General features: G+C 32.8%; 1 protein-coding gene across 5 annotated transcripts in view; it reads left to right on the top strand.

Moving 5' to 3' along the window:
• The window catches only part of DTNA (dystrobrevin alpha), a 478,032-nt gene that overhangs the window by 58,994 nt on the left and 395,786 nt on the right, over positions 1-23,252 (top strand). Inside the window, exon 3 of one of the 5 annotated variants that reach the window (XM_051970243.1) lies at positions 22,614-22,724. The exons of 3 other annotated variants lie outside the window; for them this stretch is intronic. The gene's annotated coding sequence lies outside the window, so the exon portion shown is untranslated. Of the gene's footprint in view, positions 1-15,537; positions 22,725-23,252 lie in introns of those variants that run through there. One more of the 5 variants, XM_051970244.1, reaches the window with a different exon arrangement.

Here is a 23,252-nt window from a genome sequence, read left to right as displayed (position 1 = left end):
TAATACTGCTGGATCAAAAGGTATGTACAGACTGATAACTTTTTAAGCATAATTCCAAATTGCTCCCGAGAATGGTTGGATTCATTCACAATTCCACCAATGATTCATCAGTGTCCCAGTTTTCCCACATCCCCTCCAATATTCAGCATTATCTTTTCCTGACATCCTAGACAATCTGACAGGTGTATAGTGGTATCTCAGAGTTGTCTTAATTTGCATTTCTCTGATTAATAATGATTTGGAGCATCTTTTCATATGGCTAGAAATAGCCCATTTCTTTATCCAAATATTGTCTGCTCATATCCTTTGACCATTTATCAATTAAAGAATGGCTTGATTTTTTATAAATTAGAATTAGTTCTTTATATATTTTGAAAATGAGGCCTTTATCAGAACCTTTGATTGCAAAAATGTTTTCCCAGTTTATTGCTTCCCTTCTAATCTTGTCTGCATTAGTTTTGTTTGTACAAAAGCTTTTAAATTTGATATAATCAAAATTTCCTATTTTGTGTTTTCTAATGATCTCTAGCTCCTCTTTGGTCATAAATTCCTTCCTCTTCCACAGGTCTGAGAGGTAAACTATCCTATGTTCTTCTAATTTATTTATAATCTCATTCTTTATGCCTAAGTCATGAACCCATTTTGACCTTATCTTGGTGTAGGGTGTTAAGTGTGGGTCAATGCCTAGTTTCTGCCATACTAATTTCCAATTTTCCCAGCAGTTTTTGTCAAACAGTGAATTCTTATCCTAAAAGCTGCGGTCTTTGGGTTTGTCAAATACTAGATTATTATAGTTATTAACTATTTTGTCCTGTGAGCCTAAACTATTCCACTGATCAAATAGTCTATTTCTTAGACAATACCAAATGGTTTTGGTGATTGCTGCTTTATAATATAGTTTTAGATCTGGTATAGCTAGGCCACCTTCATTTGATTTTTTTATCATTAGTTTCCTTGAAAGTCTTAATAAATAGATTAGTTCAGGTACTATTGACATCTTTATTATATTTGCTCAATCTATCCAAGAGCACTTAACATTTTTCCAATTGGTTAGATCTGACTTCATTTGTGTGGAAAATGTTTTTTTTTTTTTTTAATTTTGCTTATATAGTTCCTTACTTTTTCTTGGCAGATAGATTCCCAAATATTTCATACTATCAGCAGTTACATGGAATTTCTCTTTGCATTTCTAGCTGTTGGATTTTCTTAGTGATATATAGGAATGTTGATTATTTATGTGGATTTATTTTGTATCCTGCAACTTTGTTAAAGTTGTAGATTATTTCTAATAGCTTTTTAGTAGAATCTCTGGAGTTCTGTAAGTATACCATCACATCATCTGCAAAGAGTCATAATTTGATTTCCTCATTACCTACTCTAATTCCTTTAATCTCTTTCTCAACTCTTATTGCCAAAGCTAGCATTTCTAATACAATATTGAATAGTAATGGTGAGAGTGGGCAACCTTGTTTCACTCCTGATATTATTAGGAATGATTCCAGTTTATCTCCATTCTATATGGTGCTTACTGATGATTTTTAATATATGCTTCTGACTGTTTTAAGGAAAAGTCCATTTATTCCTATACTCTTAAGTGTTTTTAATAGGAATAGATGTTGGATTTTATCAAATGCTTTTTCTGCATCTATTGAGAAGATCATATGGTTTTTGTTAATTTGGTTATTGATATAGTCAATTATGCTAATAGTTTTCCTAATATTGAACCAGCCCTGCATTCCTGGTATAAATCCTACTTGGTCATGGTGCATTATCTTGGGGATGATTTTCTGTAATCTTTTTGCTAAGATTTTATTTAAGATTTTTGCATCAATGTTCATTAGGGAGATTGAGCTATGATTTTCTTTCTCTGTTTTTGCCCTACCTGGTTTAGGCATCAGTACCATGTCTGTGCTATAAAAGGAATTGGAAAGACTCCTTCATTCCCTATTTTTTCAAATAGTTTATATAGCATTGGAGCAAATTGTTATTTAAATGTTTGGTAGAATTCACATATAAATCCATCTGGTCCTGGGGATTTTTTCCTAGGGAGTTGGTTAATAGCTTGTTCTATTTCTTTTTTTCTAAAATGGGACTATTTAAGCAATTTACTTCCTCTGTTTCTCTGGGAAATTTATATTTTTGTAAGTGTACATCCATCTCACTTATATTGTCAGATGTATTGACATATAGTTGGGCAAAGTAGCTCCTAATTATCGCTCTGATTTCCTCTTCATTAGTGACAAATTCTCCCTTTTCATTTTTAAGACTAACAATTTGATTTTCCTCTTTCCTTTTTCTAATCAGATTTACCAAAGATTTATCTATTTTGTTGCTTTTTTTTTTAATAAAACCAGCTCTTAGTTTTATTAATTCAATAGTTTTTTTTTATTTTCAATTTTATTAATTTCTCCTTTTAATTTTAGAATTTCAAGTTCAGTATTTGATTGGAAGCTTTTAATTTGCTCTTTTTCTAGCTTTTTAAGTTGCAAGCCCAATTTACTGATCTTTTCTTTCTCTATTTTATTCAAGTAAGCCTCTAAATATATAAACTTTCCCCTTCTTACCACTTTGCCTGCATCCCACAAATTTTGGTATGTTGTCTCATTGTCATTCTCTCGGGTAAAATTATTATCTATGATTTGCTGTTTCACCTATTCATTCTTTAGGATGAGATTATTTAGTTTCCAATTACTTTTTGGTCTATTTACCCCTAATTTTTTATTGAATGTAGTTTTTATGCATCATGATCTGAAAAGATTACATTTACTATTTCTGCCTTCCTGAATTTAATTTTGAGGTCTTTGTGTCCTAATATATGGTCAATTTTTATATAAGTTCCATGAATTACTGAGAAGAAAGTGTACTCTTTTCTGTCTCCATTCAGTTTTCTCCCAAGATCTATTTTTTCTAATATTCTATTTATCTCTTTAACTTCTTTCTTATTTGTTTTGTGGTTTGATTTATATAATTCTGAGAGTGCAAGGTTAAGATCTCCCACTTTTATAGTTTTGCCATTTCTTTTCTCAGCTCTCTTTACTTCTCCTTTGGGAATTTAGGTGCTATACCACTTGGTGCATATATGTTTAGTACTGATATTGTTTCCTCGTCTGTGCTACTCTTTAACAACATACAGTTTCCTTCCTTATCTCTTTTAATTAGGTCAATTTTTGCTTTTGCTTGATCTGAGATAAGGATAACTACCCCTGCTTTTTTGACTTCACCTGAAGCATAATAGATTCTGCTCTAGTCTTTTATCTTCACTCTGTATGTATCATCCTGCTTACTTGTGTTTCCTGTAAACAACATATTGTAGGATCCTGGCTTTTGATCCAGTCTGCTATCCAACTCCACTTTATGGGAGAGTTCATCCCATTCACATTTATGGTTAAAACTACTAATTCTGTATTTCCTACCATCTTCTTATCCCTAGATTATACTTTTCTTTTTCTTTCCCTCTGTTATTCCCCTCCCCAGTGATTAAACTTATGGGCACTACTTGCTGCACGCAACTTACCCCTTTGAGTCTCTCCCCCTTTCTTATATCTTTTCTTTATTTTTTATTCCTTTGTAGTTAGCCTACTCTTTTCCTTTTACCTTTTCATCTCCCACTTTTTAATGAGGAGAGAGAAGTTTCTCTGTAAACCAAATATGTCTAATATTTTCTCTTTGAGCCAAATCTGATGAGAGTAAGATTCACACAATGTTCCTCTTCCTCCCTTAATTCCCTCAGATATGATAGGTTTCTTTTGCCTCTTCATGAGATATAATTTCCTTCTTTTTACCTCCACTTTTCCTTTTTACTGATGCAATCACCTTTCCACTTCTAATTTCTTTTTAAAAATATTATAACATTAAAATCAGATTATACACATACTCTTTATATATTCCCATAACAAAAATACAGTTCTCAAAAGTTCTTTTTATCTTTTTATGCTTCTCTTGAGTCCTGATGGAGATCAAATTTTTTTTTAGCTCTGGTTTTTTCATTAGGAATAAATGGAATTCACCTGCCATTGATTATCCATCTTCTTCCCTGGAAGAAAATGTTCAGCTTAGCGGGGTAGTTTATTCCCGGCTGCATTCCAAGTTTTGCCTTTCAGAATATTGGATTCCAGGCTCTTTGATCCTTTAATGTGAAAGCTACTAGATCCTGAGTGATCCTTATTGCAGCTCTTCGATATTTGAATTGTTTTTTTTTTTTGGCTGCTTGTAATATTTTTTCCTTAGTCTGATAGTTCTGAAATTTATTCACAATATTCCTTGGAGTTTTTATTTTGGGGTCTCTTTCAGAAGTTGTTCGATGAATTCTTTCAATGCCAATTTTGCCTTTTGATTCTATTACATCTGGGCAGTTCTCTTTGATGATTTCTTGAAAAAGTGTCGATGCTCTTTTTTTCATCATGGTTTTCAGGGAGCCCAATAATCCTTAGATTATCTCTCCTAGATCTATTTTCCAGATCTGTTATTTTTCCAAGTAGATATTTAAATTTTTTTCTATTTTTTTCTTTTTTTTTTTGCTTGACTGATTTCTTGATGTCTCAACAAATCATTCATTTCCATTTGTTCAGTTCTGATTTTTAATGAGTTATTTCCTTCATTAACTTTTTTAAATTTCTTTTTGTATATGTACAATTGAGTTGTTAAATGAGTTTTTTTCCATTTCTATTTCACTATTTTCTAAATGAGTTATTTTCTTTTTTCTAAGTCACAAATCCTATTTTCCTGGGAGTTCTTCACCTTTTCCAATTCACATTTCAGGAAGTTGTTTTCTTTTTCCACTTTATCAGATCTTTCTTTTAATGAGTTATATACCTTTTCCATACTCTCTTGTAAAGCTTCTCTTTCCTTTCCCTATTTTTCTTCTAGCTCTCTTTTAAGATATTTTATAATTTCTTCTAGGAGAGCCTCATATGATGGGGACCAGGCTATATCCTTCTTTTGGATTTTTGTCTGGAGACTGTGTGCTGTTAGTCTCCTCAGGATTGGAAATCTGTTCTCTTTCTGTAGAAGCTATCTATAGTTAGAATTTGCTTTGCTTTTTTACTCGTTTTTTTTTCCTTAAAGCCCTTGGGATCTGCCTTCAGGGCAAGGAGGTTCCCAGTTTCATTTACAGAACAGGGATAGATGGACAGTAGCTGTCCTGTGAAGGGGCTGCAAAGAGCAGCTGGGCTGAGGAAGTGTGACTGCCCTGACAGAGCCTCCTGCTGTGGTTGTGCTGAGTCACTCCTGGTGGTGGGTGTGTGTGTGGCCAGGTCCTATGAAACTCTGGTGTTTTGAGGTATATTCTACATTTGGCATTTGTGTGACTTCTCTGCTGATCTACTGCTTTGCAACCAAAGCAGAACAACCAATGTATGGTAGAGTCCTTCCTGCAAATTCTCCACCTGAGACCACTCCCCGCCCCCTGTCTGCTCAGTGTGCACTAACCTCCATGTTCTGCCTCCCTGCCTATGCTGGCCTCCTCCTACCCCATCAACAGACTTTTTCTGGTGATTTTCCAGATTATCTTCTGCTGATAATTTGTTGTACTCCCAATATTTGTGGGAGTCTACCAGTCAAGCACTATTTCAGAGGCTAAATTTGGTAATCAGTAGTAAGGGTAGTGAGCCATCTTAATTCTGCCCCCCTCAAATTCTACATTTTAAAAGTCAAACTGAAAAATGGATTGCTATAATTTGTCCATTGGAGACTGTCACTTCTAAAAAACAAAATGTAACCTTGTTTATTTAGGAAAATTGGAGACAATCCCAATTTAAAAGTTTTTTTGAATAATTTAAATTATTTTAAAATATTTTAAAATGTCAAAGATATGTATTTTCAGCAATTCAATTCTAGTTTTGCTGATATCTAAAATCCACTTGACCTAGCTGATATTTCCCATGGCCCATGAATGCATTTGTATTTTTTAATGTTTCAACAATATTTTGTCAGTTAAGTAGCACTAATTTTGTGTTTATGTTTCTGTTAGTTCAAAGCTTTATTTGTCTCCAACCCCTACCAAAGGTGGATAAGATAGAAACATTTATGCCAGATGGTGGTACATAAGGTAGGACTCATATAGTTGAATGACCTCATTCAAAGAGTAGTTATTAAATTTTAAATATAAGTTTGGAAGAAGATTATACTCCAGTGGAATGCCTCCAGGAAAATATGCTTGGTTTTATGTTGTTTATCATTTTTGTCAATGACTTTTATGAAGATATATGGAAGCCATACCTATTATATGTATAGATAACTCAAAGCTAAGAGGAATAGCTAAGACACTGGATGACAGTCAATATTCAAAAAGATATCTGGGGGTAGGGTCAAAAAGGCAGAAACAAGTGAGCATTTTTCTTTGGAGCTTTTATAATACAATTTTCTAAACAATTTTTAAATATATATTAAGCCAAATCTGAATGGGAAAACCAACCAAAAGTTACACTGAATCATTTTTCTAGTCCAGGATAAAATGACAGAAAGAGATTTGAAGACACTAGGCCTGGGCCAGCTGAAAATATGGTGTGACAGAAGTGATACTGAATTTGCCCTTTGGAGATAGTGGCAACAATGGTATCATGAGTACCCAGCATGCAGAAATGATAAGGACCTGAATATGTTATTAGAAAGAGATTCCAGGATTTCTCTGTGCTAGCACTGGGTTCAGTTTCAGGCACCATTTGTCAGTTCTATTGCAGTACTGGAGTGGAGAGGATTGGTTGAAATCTCAAAGGAACAGTGACCATACCTGGTAAAGATTAAATTACAAAGCAAAAGGGCAGTGACTAGACCATTCTTTGGATCATACTATTTTGGAAGAACCAAAAACTTAAAGACTCCTAGATTTAACTGTGAAAGCAGCAATATATAAGGGTAAAAAAAAAAAATAAGCCAAATATCTTCTATCCCCATCCCCAGAGATGAATAAAGCCCAATTCTAACACATAGTTCAAAAATCAAGTAATAGGCTGGAAAAAATGAGCATACAACAACAACAAAAAAAAAAAAGAACCTGAACATAAAAAGATTTTAGAGTGACAGGGAAGCCCAAGACAAAAAAAAAAAAAAATCAGAAGAAAATAATGACTTGAAAACTACACATAAAAAATCAAAGAAAAATAAAAGTTTGATTGCAAGTCAACAAGAATTCTTAAAAGAGCAAAATATTTTTTAAAAGCAAAAACAAATTTTAGTCAAATAAGAGGATTAGATGAAAATGGATAAAGAAATGACAGCAATGCAAGAAAATTATGAATATGAATTAACAATTTGGTAAAAAGAGGCACAAAAACTGTTGAGGGAAATCACTGCTTAAAAATCACAATTTGGAAAGAGGAAATTAATGATTTGATGGGACATCAAATAATAATAAAACAAAAAGTCAAGACTAAAAAAAAAAAAAAAAAAAAAAAAAACAACTGGAAGAAAATGTGGCATGCAGGAACTGCATCTAACCTGGAAAAATAGATCAAGGATAAATAATTTAAGAAGTGTTGGACTACTTGAAAGAAATTATCAAAAAAGAAATCCAGAAACAATATTTTAAAAAATTATAAAGGAAAACTTCCTAATATCTTAGAAAAAGAGGATAAAGTTGAACATAAAAGAATCTACTATATACCTTATTAAAGAAATCTCAAAATGAGAGCTCTTCAGGGTTATTACCAAATTTCAAAACTCCCAGGTTAAAAAAAAATACTGAAAGTGGCCAGAAAAAAGCATTAAAAAACTATTGAGCCACCGTAAAGCTCATATAAGATTTAATAGTTTCCAATCTAAAGGCACGTAGCACTTGAAATACAATAGTTTAGAAGTCAAAGGAGATAGGACTACAACTAAGAATAACCTATGTGGCAAATCTGAACACAGGACAGGGGGCAGAGATCAGGAAGGAAGAATGGACATTCAATGAAATGGAGAACATTCAAATATTTCTCATAAAAATATTGGAGTTGAATAGAAAACTTGACATTCAAACAAAAGACTCAAGAAAAGCATAAAAAGTAAACATGAATGAGAAATCATAAAGGACTTAATAAGGTTAAAATATTTATATGACTGTATATAAGGAAACATGTAACCCTTAAGAATTTATATCATTATAATGGAGTAGTTAGATGGAGTCTACTGATTTAGAAGACCTGGGTATTATTCTACTATGTTGGGATGATTTCAAAAGAAAAAGGGAAGAGTGAAGAAGAAGTATGTACATAGAGATGGGAAAAAAATGGGAAATGTTTATTTCACATAAAAGAAATGCATATGGAAATTTTTTTTCAGTAGAGGAGGAAATTTTAGCAGGTAGGAAGTGGCTTACATTTGAACCTGATTCTGATTTGAACTGAATATACACACACACAGAGTTGGGTATGGAAATTCATCTTACCCAATAGGGAAGTAAGAGGGATAAAATGGAGGTATGGGGGTACCATAATGACAAGAAGGAGGAATGATAAAGGAAGGCACTGTTCAGAAGCAAAACAACAGTTGAGGAAGGAGTAGGATAAAAAAAGAGAAAAAGTGTAAATAGAAAACAATAAAAAGGAGGGAAATATACAGTTAGCAATGTGAATAAGAATTAACTCATCCATAAAACAGAAGATAGCATAATAGATTACAAACTAAAGTCTAATATGTTATTTACAAGAGACACACCTGATATGAAAAGACATACACAGAGTTAAAACAGGGGCTTGAGCAGAATCCATACTATGTTTCAGCTGAAGTTAAAAAAAAAAAAGTGAGAATAACAATCATAATCTTAGACAAAACAAAAATAAACCTAATGAATAGAAATAAAAAAGACATTTATTTTTGCTAAAAACATGCTATAGAAAATAAATAATAAAGATCTGTGCACCAAATGGCATATATTGAAGGAAAAATTAAATGATTTACAAAGGGGAATATTCAGCAAAATTGCACTTATGGTGGACCTCAATTTCCTTCTCTCAGACATTGATAAATCTAGACATACCATAACAAGAAATAAATTAAAGTGGTGAATTTATATTAAAAAAAAAAAACATTTATGACAGACCTTGAAGAATACTTAATGGTAATAGAAAGGAATATACCTGTTACTCATTTGTATATAAAATGGGCCTTGTATTCAGGTATAAAAATCTTACAATAAATGCAGAAAGGCAGAAATACTAAATGCATTCTTTTCATACCATAATGGGAAAAAATACATTTAATAAAGGATCTTTGAAGTATAAATTAAAAGTTAATCAGGGGAGCTAAAATGTCAGAGTAAAGACAGGAACTTGCCTGAGTCATCTCCCAAAGTTCTCCACTAAATACCTATAACTTTATTTTTTTTTAAATAATTTTTTATTGATAGAACGCATGTCAGGGTAATTTTTTACAGCATTATCCCTTGCATTCATTTCTGTTCCGATTTTTCCCCTCCCTCCCTCCACCCCTTCCCCCAGATGGCAAGAGTCCTTTACATGTTGAATGGGTTGCAGTATATCCTAGATACAATATATGTGTGCAGAACCAAACAGTATTCTTGTTGCACAGGGAGAATTGAATTCAGAAGGTATAAATAACCTGGGAGGAAAAACATAAATGCAAGCAGTTTATATTCATTTCCAGTGTTCTTTCTCTGGGTGTAGCTGCTTCTGTCCATCTTTGATCAATTAAGGCTCTCTTTATCAAAGAGGTCCACTTCCATCAGAATACATCCTCAAACAGTATCATTGTTGAGGTATATAATGATCTCCTGGTTCTGCTCATTTCACTCAGCATCAGTTCATGTAAGTCTCGCCAGTCCTCTCTGTCAAATACCTATAACTTTAAACAAATTGTAGAGCAGAAGAACTCTCAAAAGATGAAGTGACAATTTTACAGCCCAAAACAACTTAGAAGGTCAGCAGAAAAGGACTGTTGCACCAGGTTGAGAGAGGAGCACAATTCAACACAGGACACTAGCACAGACCAAGCACTTCTCTGCAAAGTTTATTGGGAGTGCCAGTGAACCACTGAGAAAAACCAAATTTTTCTTTTTTTTTTCTTTTTCAAGCATGGCCTCCTAGTCTCTTTATTATTATTATTTTTTATTTTTTTAATAAAGCTTTTTATTTCCAAAACATATGCACAGATAATTTGACAACATTGACCCTTGCATAGCCTTATGTTTCAGATTTTCTTCTCATTCCCCCCCTAAATGGCAAGCAATTCAACATACATTAAACATGTTAAAATATGTTAGATCCAATATGCATAAATATATTTATACAATTCTCTTGCTGCACAAGAGAAATCAGGAAAAAAAATAAATGAATAAGAAAACAAAATGCAAGCAAACAATAACAAAAAGAGTGAAAATGTTATGGTGTGGTCTACATTCAGTTCCTACAGTCCTCTCTCTGGTTCTGGATGACTCTCTTCATCACAAGATCATTGGAACTGGTATTAATCATCTCATTGTTGGAAAGAGTCACATTCATCATAATTGATCATCGTAATATATTTATATTGTTGTGTACAATGTTCTGCTCATTTCACTTAGCATCAGTTCATGTAAGTCTCTCCAGGTCTTTCTGAAATTATTCTGATGATTTTTTCTTCTAGACAATAATGTTCCATAACATTCATATACCATAATTTATTCAGCCCTTCTCTCATTGATGGGCATCCACTCAGTTTCCAGTTTCTTGCCATTACAAAAAGGGCTGCCACAAACATTTTTGCACATGTGGTCCCTTTCTTTCCTTTCTTCTTTGGGATATAGGCCCAAAAGAAACACTGCTGGATCAAAGGGTATGCACAGTTTGATAACTTTTTGAACATAGTTCCAAATTGTTCTCCAGAATGGCTGGATCTGTTCACAATTCCAACAACAATGTATTCATTTTCCCACCCCTCCAATATTTGTCCTTGTCTTTTCCTGTCATCTTAGCCAATCTGAGAGTTGTGTAGTAGTATCTCAGAGTTGTCTTAATTTCTCTTATTAATAGTGATTTAGATAATGATGAATGTTGGAGGGGATGCGGGAAAACAGGGACACTGATGCATTGTTGATGGAGTTGTGAATGAATCCAACCATTCTGGAGAGCAATCTGGAATTATGCCCCAAAAGTTATCAAACTGTGCATACCCTTTGATCCAGCAGTGTTTCTATTGGGCTTATACCCCAAAGAGATACTAAAAAAAGGAAAGGGACCTGTATGTGCCAAAATGTTGGTAGCAGCCCTGTTTGTAGTGGCTAGAAACTGGAAAATGAATGGATGCCCATCAATTGGAGAATGGCTGGGTAAATTGTGGTATATGAATGTTATGGAATATCATTGTTCTGTAAGAAATGACCAACAGGATGAATACAGAGAGGTTTGGAGAGACCTACATGGACTGATGCTAAGTGAGATGAGCAGAACCAGGAGATCATTATACACTTCGACAACAATATTGTATGAGGATGTATTCTGATGGAAGTGGATTTCTAAGACAAAGAGACCTAACTGAGTTTCAATGGATAAATGATGGACAGAAAGAGCTACACCCAAAGAAGGAACACTGGGAAACGAATGTGAACTATTTGCATTTTTGATTTTCTTCCCAAGTTATTTTTACCTTCTGAATCCAATTCTCCCTGTGCAACAGGAGAACTGTTTGGTTCTGCAAATATGTATTATATCTAGGATATACTGCAACATATTTAACATATATAGGACTGCTTGCCATCTTAGGGGGGGGGGTGAAGGGAGGGAGGGGAAAAAATGAAACATAAGCGAGTGCAAAGGATAATGTTGTAAAAAATTACCCTGGCATGGATTCTGTCAATACAAAGTTATTATTAAATAAAATAAAATTTTAAAAAAAAATAGTGATTTAGAGCACCTTTTCATATGATTAGATATAGTTTTAATTTCTTCATCTGAAAATTGTCTGTCCATATCCTTTGACCATTTAGCAGTTGGAGAATGGTTTGGATTGTTATAAATTTGAATCAGTTCTCTATATGTTTTAGATATGAGGCCTTTATCAGAACTTTTAAATATAAAAATGATTTCCCAATTTATTGCTTCCCTTCTGATCTTGTCTGCATTACTTTTGTTTGTGTAAAAACTTTTTAACTTAATATAATCAAAATTATCTATTTTGTGTTCAGTTATGAGTTCCAGTTCTTCTTTGAAGACAAATTCCTTCCTTCTCCATAGATCTGGGAGATGACTATGTTCTTCTAAGTTGCTTATAATATAACTTTTTATGTCTAAATCATGAACCCATTTAGATTTTATCTTGGTGTGTGGTGTTAGGTGTGGATCAAGCCCTAATTTCTTTTATACTAGTTTCCAATTTTCTCAGCAGTTTTTGCCAAATAGTGAGTTCTTATCCCAAAAGCTATGGTCTTTGACTTTGTCAAACACTAGATTGCTATAGTTATTGCCTATTTTGGCCTGTGATCCTAATCTATCCCACCAATCGACTGCTCTATTTCTTAGCCAGTATCAAATGGTTTTGATGACTGATGCTTTACAATATAGTTTTAGGTGTGGCACAGCTAGGCCACCATCATTAGTATTTTTAAATATTAATTCCCTTGAGTTCTTGACCTTTTGAAGAACCAAGTTTTTCATAGTTGATCATCACACAATCTTGCTGTTATGTACAATATGTTTTTGGTTCTGCTTATTTCGCTCAGCATCAATTCATGTAAATCTTTTCAAGGCTTTCTAAAATCAGTTTTTTCATCATTGTTTATAGAACAATATACTATTCATATACCACTTGTTAAGCCATTACTCAATCGATGAGCATCTACTCATTTTCCAATTTTTTACCACTATAAAGAGGTGTTACAAACATTTTTGCACATGTGTGTATGATTTTTTTGGGCCACAAACCCAGTAGTGGCACTGCTAGATCAAAGGATCTATACCCCTTTGGGCATAGTTCTAAATCACTCTTGAGAATGACTGGATCATTTCATGACTCCACCACATAATGCATTAGTGTTCCAGTTTTCCCATATCCCTTCCAACATTTATCATTATCTTTACCTGTTATATTAGCCAATCTGAGAGGTATGAGGTGGTATCTCAAAGTTGCTTTAATTTACATTTCTCTATTCAATAGTGACTTAAAGCATTTATTCATATGATTATAGATGTCTTTAATTTCGTCATCTGAAAATTGTCTGTTCATATCCTTTGACCATTTATCAATTGGGGAATACTTGTATTCTTCTAAGTTTGACATAATTCTCTATATATTTTAGAAATGAGACTTTTATGAGAGACACTGGGTATAAAAAAAATTTTCCCAAGCTTTGTACTTCCCTTTTAATCTTGTTTGTGTTGGTTTTGTTTATGCAAAAAAATTTTTTAATTTAATGTAATTAAAGTTGTCCATTTTGCATTTTATAATATTCTCTAGTTCTCTGGTCATAAATTTTTCCCTTCTCCAAAGATATGACTAGCCAATTGTCTCTTGCTCTCCTAATTTGCTTATCGTATCACCGTTTACTCCCAAATTGTGTACCGATTTTGACCTTATTTTGGTATGGGGTGTGAAATGTAGGTCTATCCTAACTCAGTTTCAATTGATAAATGATGGACAGAAGCTGCTACACCCAGAGAAAGAACATTGGGAAACGAATGTGAACTATTTGCATTTTTGTTTTTCTTCCCGGGTTATTTTTATCTTCTGAATCCAATTCTCCCTGTGCAACAAGAGAACTGTTTTGTTCTGCAAACATATATTGTATCCAAACATATATTGTATCTAGGATATACTGCAACATATCTAACATATATAGGACTGCTTGCCATCTAGGGGAGGGGGTGGAGGGAGGAAGGGGAAAAATCGGAATAGAAGCGAGTGCAAGGGATAATGTTGTAAAAAAAATTACCCTGGCATGGATTCTGTCAATATAAAGTTATTATAAAATAAAATAAAATATTTTAAAAAAAGAAAGAGAAGGAAAAAAAAAGAAATGTAGGTGTATGCTGAATTTCTGATGTATTATTTTCCATTTTTCCCAGCAATTTTTGTGAAATAGTTCTTATCCCAGAGCCTGGGGTATGGGGATTTATCAAATACTAGGTTACTGTAGTCACTGATTACTGTGTCTTGTGAGTCTAATCTATTTCACTTATCTGCCATTCTATTTCTTAGCCAGTAACAAATGCTTTTGATAACTGCTGCTTTATAATATAGTTTTATGTCTGGTACTGCTAGAGCACCATGCTTTGTATTTTTTCATTAATTCCCTTTATAATCTTTTATCTTTTGTTCTTCCATATTAATTTTGTTAATTTTTTTAGCTCTATAAAATAATTTTTTGGCAGTTTGATTGGTATGGCACTATACAAGTAGACTAATTTAGGACGAATTGTCATTTTTATTATAGTAGCTGAGCGTACCCATGAGGAATTGGTATTTTTCCAATTGTTTCTATCTGTTTTTATTTATGTGAGGATTGTTTTGTAATTGTGTTCATATAGTTTCTGAGTTTGTCTTAGCAGGTAGACATCCAAATATTTTAATCCAGTTAAATTATCTTTCTATCTCTTGCTTCTGGTTTTTGTCAGTAATATATAGAAATGCTAATTTGTGTGGGTTTATTTTCTAATCTGCAACTTCACTAAAGCTATTAATAATTTCAAGTAGGTTTTTGAGTGATTTTCTAGGATTCTTTAAGTATATCATTATGTTATCTGCAAAGAGTGATAGTTTAATCTCTTCATTTCCTATTCTAATTCCTTTAACATCCTTTTGTTTTCTTATTGCTAGAGCCAACATTTCTAGTACCATATTGAATAATAATGATGATAACAAGCATCCTTGTTTCACCCCTGATCTTACTGGGAATGAATCCAGCTTCTCTCCTTTATAAATAATGCTTACTGTTGATTTTAGATAGATGCTGCTTATTATTTTAAGAAAAAACTCTCTTTACCACTTATGCTCTCCAGTGTTTTTAACATGAATGGGTGCTATATTTTATCAAAAGTTTTTTTCTGCATCAATTGAGATTATCATATGATTTCTGTTGATTTTATTATTGATATGGTCCATTATGAGAACAGGTTTCCTGACATTGATATACCCTGAATTATATACCCTGCATTCCTGGTATATAGTGTATTATTGGTCATAGTGTATTATTTTGCTGATAAGTTATAATCTTTTTACTAACATTTTATTTAAAACTTTTGCATTGATATTCATTAGGGAATTTGTTGTGTAATTTTCTTTCTCTCTTTTGGCTCTTGTTGGTTTATGTATTAGTACATGTTTGTATCATAGAAGGAAATTGCAGGACCTCTTCCTTATCTATTTTTCAAAATAGTTTCCATAGTATTGTAATTAATTGTTCTCTAAATGTTTGGTAGAATTCACTTGTGTATCCATCTGGCCCTGTAGATTTTTTCTTAGGAAGTTCAATTTCTTTTTTTAAAAATAGAATTATTTAAGTCATTTATTTCCTCTGTTAATCTGGATAATTTACATTTTTGTGAATATTTATATTTATCCATTTTGATTAGATTGTCAGATTTGCTATATATACTACAGTTGGGCAAAATAGTTCCTAATTATTACTTTAATTTCTTTTTCATTAGTGGTAAATTTACCTTTTTCATTTTTGATACTGGTGTTTTGTTTTCTTTGTTATTAGTCAATAACTATAATAATCTAGCATTTGACAAACCCAAAGACTCTAGCTTTTAGGATAAGAATTCACTGTTTGACTTGGAATATGATGTTCTGGAGGGCAAAAGGACTAGAATTATAAATAAGAATCACCTACCCATAACATCTGAGTATAGTCCTTCAGGGAAAAATGGATATTCAATGAAATATGAGAGTTTCAAGCATTCCTAATAAAAAGATGAAAACTAAATAGAAAATCTGACTTTCAAATACAAGATGCAAAACAAATATAAAAAAATATAAACAAGAAAGAGAAATCATAAGGGATTCAATATTTATAATTGTTTAAAACTTTCTTTTTATTATGGTATTTATGAGGAGTATACATAGACAAAAAAAAAAAAAAGAGGTCTAAGTCAAATGTGATGATATGATTATCCAAAAAATAAAGTTAAGGAATGAGAAAGAAGAATGCATTGGAATAAGGAGAAAGGTAGAAATAGAATGAGATAAAATTCTGACATAAAAAGGACCTGAAAGAGATTTTATAATGTAAGGGAAAGTGGGGGAAATTGGAAGGGGAGCACATGAACCTTGCTCTCATGAGAATTGGTTCAAAGAGGGAATATTACACACACTCATTTGGATGTAGAAATCTATCTGAGCATGCAGGAAGGTAGTAAAGGAAAGGGGTAATAGAGTGGTGGCAGAACTGATAGAAGAGAGGATAGATTGGGGAATGTAAAAGTCAGAAACAAATGGACCAGATGAAAATAAAAAGAGAATAGAATAATTGGCAGGGAATAAGATGGGGAGAAATACATAGTTGGTACTAATTACTGTGAACAAAATTTACATTGGGTTTCTCTGATAAAAACTTCTTTTTTCCAACATATAGGAGACTGAGTCAAATTTATAGGAAAAAAAAAAAGAGCAATTCCCCAATTGATAAATGGCCAAAGGATATGGACAGGCAGTTTTTAGATGAATTAATAAAAATATCTATAGTTATATGAAATAAATTTGCTGTCCCTATTGATGATAGAAATGCAAATTAAAAACAATTCTGAGCTATTATCTCACACCTGACAGATTGGCTAACATGACAGAAAAATGAAATGACAAATGTTGGAGGGGATGTGTGAAAATTAAGACACTAATGTACTTTTGGTAAAGTTGTAGTACTGATTCAACCATATTGGAAACTAATTTAGAACCATACTCAAGGGGCTATAAAACTATGTCTACCCTTTGACCAAGCAATACCAGTACTAGATCTATATCCCAAAGAGATAAAAAGCAAAATGGAAAGGAACTTATACATACAAATATTTTATAGTTTCTTTTTTAGTGGTGGTAAAGATTTGAAACTGAGGGAAGGTTCATCAATTGGGGGTGGCTAAACAAGTTGTGTATAATTGTGATGGAATATTATTGTGCTACACTTCAGATTGGATGACAGGGAAAAATGATTTTGAATATTGGATGGAATGTGGAAAAAGTGGTACACTAATACATTGTTGATGGAATTATGAAGTGATCTAACCATTCTGGAGAGCAATTTGGAACTATACTCAAAGGGCTATCAAACTACATACCCTTTGATCTAGCAGTGTCAATACTGGACCTGGATTCTAAAGAGATCATAAAAAAGGGAAAAGAACCCACATGTGCAAAAATGTTTACAGCAGGCCCTTTTGAGTGGAAAGGAACTGGAAACTTAGTGAATGCCCATCAGTTGGAGAATAATTGAATAAGTTACAGTGTATGAATGTTATGGAACATCATTATTCTATAAGAAACAATCATCAGAATGATTTCAGAAAGACCTGGAGAGACTTACATGAATTGATGCTAAGTGAAGTGAATAGAAGCAGAAGAACATCAGACACAGCAACAGCAGCATTACACGATGATCAATTCTGATGGATGTGGCTCTTTTCAATAGCAAAGTGATTCAGGCCAGTTTCAATGATCTTGTGATGAAGAGAACCATCTGCACCTAGAGAGACTGTGGGGACTGAGTGTGGATCACAACATAGTATTTTAACTTTTTTGTTGTTATTTGTATGCATTTTATTTTCTTTATCCGTTTTTTCCTCCTTGATCTGATTTTTCTTGTGCAGCATGATAATTGTGGAAATATGTATAGAAGAATTGCACATGTTTAACATGTTTGGATTACTTGCCACGTAGGAGAAGGGTTGAGGATAAAGGAGAAAAAAATTTGGAACACAAGGTTTTGCAAGGGTGGATGTTGAAATTTATCTGGACATTTGTTTTGAAAATAAAAAAGCATTAATAAAAAAGGGGTGGAAAAGAAATGTAGAGCAAGGGGTAGTGGATACAACAGTGGCCCTCAAATCAGGAGGACATGAATTCAAATACACCCTCAGACGCTTAACCCCAATTGCCTCAACAACAACAAACAAAAAGAAATGTTGGGTAGGATGTTCTCAGGAAACATGGAAAGACTTAGTTGAACTGATATAAAATTAAAGGAAAAATAATCCACTATATATAGCTAAACTATTCTTAGTTTTGATGATCTAAGACAATTATAGGATTTATGATGAAAGGTGTTGCTCATCCCTAGAGAAAGAACTGATAGAGCCTGAATATTGATTAAATATTCTTTTAAAAAAAATTTACTTTTCTTCATTATATTTTGTCTGTGTTTTATTTCACAGAATGTCTGACCTGTAACTATGACAACATGATTATACAGGCATAACCTATATCAAATTGATTGTCTCTCAATAAAAAGGAAAGGGGGGAGGGAGGAAAAGAATTTGGAACTCAAAATTTGAAAATAAAAGAATATTAGAATTATTTTTACATGTAATTGGGAAAAATAAAATGCTATATCTTTTGCAGCAACAAAATTAACAACAAATTCTTTAAAACTATACTATACCCATGCATACATGTGACCTATTAAGGCTAATTGGATAATTCCCCACTTTCTTCATGTTAACCTTTATGTCTTCCCCCCCTCCCCAGGATTTAATTTTCCACTGGGAACATTAAATGCTTATGAAACAAGGAAGGAAGGAAGGAAAGAAGGAAGGAAGGAAGGAAGGAAGGAAGGAAGGAAGGAAGGAAGGAAGGAAGGAAGGAAGGAAGGAAGGAAGGAAGGGAAGAAGGTAGGAAGGAAAGAAGGAAAAGAGAGAAGAAGGAAGGAAAGAAGGAAAAAAAGAAGAGAAGAAGAGAGGAAAGGAGGGAGGGAGGGAGAGAGGAAGGAAGGAAGGAAGATAAAATTTTTTAAAGTTAATCAGAAACTAAATAATCTAATTCTAAATAAATGGGTCAAAGGACATAGCATAAAAACAATCGATAATTTATTAAAAATAACGAAAGCACAACATACCAACATTTGTGGGATGCAGCCAAATCAGTACTTAGGAAAAGACATTTATGTAAATGTTTAAATCGATAAAAGAAAGAGCATATCAATGAAATGGGCATTTAAAAACCAAAATATAAATTAAAAATACTGAGTCAAACACCAAAATAGGTATTCTGAAAATCAATAAAAAAATTAATTAATTTGAAATGTTTTTAAAAAGCCAATGTGTTACTACATAGATCAATGACTAAGTTTTTTTTTAAAGAAAACTAGAACCAAATTACAAATATCAAAAATTATAAAGATAATTAGTGAAGATGAAATTAAAGCCTTTATTAGGAGCCATTTCCCCAATTCCTTGTTATTTTTATTGTTGTTTCAGTTGTTTTTCTTTATACCCCAGGGTTTTCTGGGCAAAGATATTGGAATGATTTGTCATTTCCTTTTCTAGTTCATTTTTACAGATGAGCAACTGAGGTATATAATGATAAGTGACTTGCTCAAAGTCACATAGTTAAGTGTCAGAGACCAGATTTGAACTCAGGAAAATAACAGGCCCAGTACTCTATCCATTGCATCACCTAGCTGCCCTGTTTTGTACAACTACTTGCCAATAAAATTGACATTTTGAATTAAATTGATATATTTACAAAAATAAAATTGGTCAGATTAGCAGAAGAGAAGATTAAAAAATTAAATGACTCTATCTCAGAAAAAGAAATTAAGTCATAAGTGAGGTCCCGAAGGGAAAAAAATCCCAACACCAGATGGATTTACAAGCAAATTCTACAAAACATTAAAGAACAATTAATTCCAATATTCTATAAACTGTTTGAAAAATAAGTAAAGGGAGGGGGAGTCCTACCAAATTTCTTCTATGACACAAATATAGTTTTGATAGTTTGAAACTGGGGAGAGCAAAAACAGGAAAAAACAATTGTATAACCATTTCCTTAATTAATAATGATAAAAACATTTTTGAATGAAGTCCTAGCAAGGGGATTAAAGCACTCACACTATGTTCAGGCTCTGTTTATACCAGTAAAGCACAACTGGAGTATTATTAGGAAAACTATAGGTAAAGTTGATCATAAAAATAATAAAAACAATGAAAATCATATAATTATATCAGTAGATGCAAAATTTAACAAAATAAACTATCCAATCTTCTTTAAAAAACATGAATAAAGTTTTTTCTTTAAATTTCCAATAATATCTACTTAAAATCAATCACAATTAGTTATAGTGGCTTAAACATCAAGCTTTTTCAGTAAGATCGGAGATAAAACAAGGATTTCAAATCTATTATTCAATATTGTATTAGAAATGTTAACTATAGCAATAAAGAAAAAATATTGAAAATATAAGGGCAACAAAGAAATTAAATTCTCACTCTTTGCAGACAATAGTATATTTACAGAATGTTAAAAAAAATCCTCTAAAATACTAATTCAAACAATAGCTTTAGTAAATTTTCAGAATATAAAATAAACTCACATAAATCATCAGCATTTCTATATATTCCCAACAAAACCTAGCAGGAAGAGAAAGTAGAAGAAATTCCATTTAAAATAACTTATAGACAGTATAAAATAGTCAATAGTTTATCTGCCAAGACAAATCCTGGAACCATATGAACACAATTACAAAATATTTTTCACATGAAGTTAGATCTAAACAACTGGAGAAATATCAATTGATGATGGGTAGACTGAGCCATTATTTTAAAACGACAGTTCTACCCAAATTAAACTACCAGAGAATTATTTTTTTAGAATTGGAAGAAAAATAAAAACAAAAGTTATCTTGGGAACCAATAATATCAAGGGAATCCCCCCAAAAGTGAAGGAAGGTGAATAGCAATACCAGATTTCAACTTGTATTACAAAGTGGGAATCATGAAGACAATTTAGTACTGGCTAAGAATTAGAGTAATGGATTAATGGAATAGATCAGGTACACAATACATAGTACTAAATGACAATAGTTATCTAATGTTCAGACCCAAAAATCTAAGAATTTGGGGCAGGAACTCAATATTTGACAAAAATTGCCAAGAAAATTGAAAAGCAGTTTGGCAGAAATGAGGCATAGACCAATTATCTCACAATATTTATCAAGGTCAAAAGGGAATAAATGGTTTAGACATAAAGGGTAATATCATAACTAGATTAGGAGAGCATAAAATAGATCTATGGATAAGGGAGTCATTTATGACAAAATAAGATAGAGGATCAAAAGTAATAAAATGGATATTTTTATGAATATAAATTAAAAAGGATTTGCACAAAGAAAAGGGATGGAAGAGAAAGAAGAAAAGAAGAAAACAAAGTTTCTCTGATAAAAACTTAATTCCTCAAAAATAGAGAGAATTGTGCAAAATTTATAAAAATAATAGTCATTCTTCAATTGATAGTCAAGGAACATAAGCCACAATTTTCAGAAGAAGAAATTAAAGCTCTCTGTATTCATATGATGGACAGGTAGATGGTTCAGTAGATAAAGCACCAGGCCTGAAATCAACCAGGAAGACCTGAGCTCAAATGTGAATTCAGACACTTACTAGCTATGTGATATTGGGCAATTCATTTAACCCTCTTTGCATCAGTTTCCTCATTTGTAAAAAAAAAAAAAAAAAAAGACTGGAGAAGGAAATGGCAAACCATTCCATTATCCTAAATCATAAAATTCCAGCAGCAAGACAAAAGTCAGAACATTTGCAGTGGATGACCTTAGGTTCTCCAATGTCTGACCAAATTCTAAGCACTCCAGAATGCTTACTTCAGTGTCTTCATGGTTGTTAGAACAATTTGTTCTCATCTACCAGGGGAAGTGCTTGGAATAGACATCTCAATAAATCACTGATGGCTTTAAGGTCCATTGGTTATTCTCAGCCTGGTTTAGTTCTTCTGCCAAGATGGTTTTATTGGGGTATGACCATTATGTATTTTTCAGCTTTCTGGAGCCACAGGTGAGAGTTGGGTGCCAGGTAGACACCAAATGTAGATGAGCAGCCTTGAATATTTGGCAAGCTCTCACACTAGTGATGCTAGTCCTTCTTGAACATCTCCTACACTCCATAAAACTATTGTAGATTCCTTGGCAGCTGCATTAGGTAATCTATTGAAGACTGTTTCTGTTCTAAGATATGCAATTTTAGATTTTCTCATTATCCACATTTCATAGATGAAAGTCTATCATTACTTCATTCTTGAGTGTGACCTTTTCTCTTCAGTTTCACTGCCATAAATTTATTCAGAGTTCTTGTCAACACATACCAGATCCTTATGATTTCATCCTTAGATTACTGTAATAGCCTTTTTCCTGGTTTCCTTTCCTCTAATCTCCTCCAAACCACAGTGCACACCCTTGCTGCACCAATTTTCCTAAAACAACTACTTTCATCAAGGTACTCCCCTTGATTATCATCAACATTAGCTACATTTGCATTCTTTGTACATGTGACATTCTTGACTTGGCTTCCCTATTTTCCGTAGGGAAGGGCTAGCTACTATCTCTTAAATATTCTCATTTGCTTTTAATGTTTAATGAATAGATGAAGGAAGAGGCTATTAATCATATTAAGTTTTGTGAATGAACATAGGAACAAAATACCAGAGTATTCCATGGAAAAGAATGAATTACCAATTAGTCTTTCTGGTCTCTCCTAAACATACAGAAATCATCTTCATTAGGATTATCTACCATGATCAACATATGCAAGCATACCACAAAGCTGCTTCTCAAGAATCTTATACTCAGTTGTGGGGAGGAGAAGAAATCTAAATAAGTAAGTAGGGCATGTGGGAGAATGATATAAGTATAAAGGAGAAGTCCAAATAAAGTATCCTGAGAAATTTAAGGAAGGAATAAAATACTATCTCAGCTTATGCTTATGTGATTATAACAAAGAAATAGTCAGGCCCTTTTGCACCCTAAATTTTTCATTTCCTGGCTCACTAGTTGAGCCAGAGAAAAGATCTTTATTTTCCTCTCCTTGAGATGGAAGGAGAACAATTCCCAAATATGTACTTTTAGATGAATGAAATAATGTTTTTTTTTTTAAGTTATATTGACTGTTCTATTTAAAGAATGAAATCTATAAAGGAAGGAAAGAAGGAAGGAAGGACGGAAGAAAAGAAGGAAGGAAGGAAGGAAAGAAGGAAGGAAGGAAGGAAAGAAGGAAGGAAGGAAGGAAGGAAGGAAGGAAGGAAGGAAGGAAGGAAGGAAAGAAGGAAGGAAGGAAGGAAGGAAGGAAGGAAGGAAAAAAGAAAAAGCTTTAGGAAATGTCCTGTGATGTTGTTGCTATCTGAGAGAA

Source organism: Antechinus flavipes, chromosome 1, assembly GCF_016432865.1.
Source record: "Antechinus flavipes isolate AdamAnt ecotype Samford, QLD, Australia chromosome 1, AdamAnt_v2, whole genome shotgun sequence".
Lineage (NCBI taxonomy): Eukaryota > Metazoa > Chordata > Mammalia > Dasyuromorphia > Dasyuridae > Antechinus > Antechinus flavipes.
This window is presented reverse-complemented; position numbering and strand designations above follow the sequence as displayed.